Here is a 2058-nt window from a genome sequence, read left to right on the forward strand (position 1 = left end):
TCGCTTCGTTCCCTCGTTTGCCAGCCAGCCAGCCAGGCACTCACCCCGAAAAGTATCTCGCAGATACTTCTGCCTGCGAGAGCAGTGCGACTAGCTCGTCGCTCCGCAAGGGTAAGGTACTGGTGTGGCACTGGTGCAGCTGCAACCGGTTCCGACTTCTGGGATTGCCGATAGTCGTCAGCCGTTAGCCGATAGCCGACTCGACACAGATCTGCGGCGCGGGCGGGGGGAGTTCGAAACAGGAACAGGTGTTTTTGTCGCACTCGCTCCGCGGGCTGCGCTCTCTCGCTCTATCGCTCCGTCCTTGTCGCGCATCTCTTTCCCATCTCTTTCGCATCCACTTGGTGGGCCTTTTCTAAATGGCGGCGAAGCGGGCCAATCGGTTGGACGCAGTGCGCATGATCGGCTCCAGCTGTGGCTGCGGGATCCACAATCCACAAATGGAGGCAGTCAGGGGGTGGACCCACATCCCGCTCCTTCGCTGGCCTTTTGTTTTGCCAATTTCGCTTTTGGTTTTCGAAGTTTGTACTACAAAATGGTTGCACTTGTAAGCAAGCGCACCCCTTTCCCCCCTTCTCCCCTTTCGTGCGCCGCCTGCTACCTTGCCACCCCCAAACTGTTGTAATGCGCTTGTCGAACTTTTCGGCTGTAGCCCCTCTCCGCTGGGGAGCCTTCCCCCACACCCTCCCACCTGTCTCACCTGCCCGTCTTGACTTGGCTCGTGCGGTCTGAAGGCGTCTCGTTTCGGGTGTGCTGCAACATCATAATAATTATTGATCTTTTGATTTCGTCTTCTGGTTCTGGTCTTTCGGGGAGCGCTTCCATCTCCTCCCTCCTCCAGAGCTGTTGCTCCTTTGCTCCGTTGCTCCTTCAAGGCCCTGTTGCAATTTTAATGACGCCCCGTACGGCAATTTATATATGTGTTCGAGTGGGTGGCGGTCGGTGTCTGTGTTGCGGTTAGCAGTTCGTTGACTTGGCACCCAGTTGCCAACATTTGCTGGCCGATGATTTGTTGTAATGTCAGTTACCAGTTACCAGTTACCATCACCGACTCTTGGGGTGCACTCGAAGAAAAGCTTGTTCTTACAGTTTGAAAAATGTTGCTCTGTAATCCAGAAAGAACTTGAAGATAGGTTGTAGTGTTTAATAGAATATGGAATTTTAAATATTTAGCTTCCACATGAACATGAGATCTTAAATGACTTAGATACAAACAATTTTTATGATTTTCGGAGATATTTATTACATTGAGATACATATTGTATCAATGTGGAATTTAAAATATTTTACCTCCATATGAACATGGGATCCTAAATGCTTCAGATACAAACAAGTTTTATGATTTTCGAAGATGGGTATTACATTGAGATAGATTGAGCATATTGTATCAATAAGCCATTTAGACTAGTTAGATCTCTTGAATTTTTTTCGAGTGCCTGTAGCTTCTGACTATTTTTTGCCATTTTTATTTGACGTAGGGTGTTTTGAAGGAGTGGCCCTGCTGCGAACGGGGCTGCTTGGGGGGCTGATAGCGGTTGAGCTGGTTGGGGGGTGGTGGCGCTGCTGCTGCGTTGTATAATCAAGGTCATCGAGCTACAGTTTCAGTGGCCCGCTTGCTCCGTTTGGGGCACTCATTCATAGCCGTGTCTCAGTTAGCCAGACGCCGACATTAGTACGTACTTGTTACAGCGAGCCACCCCCTGGCTGCCTTCCACCCCCCAGCCCCCAGCTACCACCCTCTGCCACCCCCAACCACCCCCGAATGGCGAGGCTTTCGCGCCATCTCCTTCGCACTCGAGCGACAGCTGGCCAGCAGAAAACAGCTGACTGATGTCTGTGTGTCCCCCTGTGTATCTGTGTGCGGGCCAACTAGGCAGCTGTGTGTGTGTGCGGGTGTGGGTGTGCGTTTACTGGCAACATGAATTCAAAATTTAATTAGGTCCCGTCCATTAATTGGGTTAATTGAAATGCCGGTAAAAGTCAACGCTTGCGAATTAGGACATGTCACTCAAGCCACGGCGCATCGATATGGCTGGAACAGCGTTCAACTTGTTGGTT

The sequence above is a fragment of the Drosophila yakuba genome, chromosome 2R (genome assembly GCF_016746365.2).
Source record: "Drosophila yakuba strain Tai18E2 chromosome 2R, Prin_Dyak_Tai18E2_2.1, whole genome shotgun sequence".
Classification (NCBI taxonomy): Eukaryota; Metazoa; Arthropoda; class Insecta; order Diptera; family Drosophilidae; genus Drosophila; species Drosophila yakuba.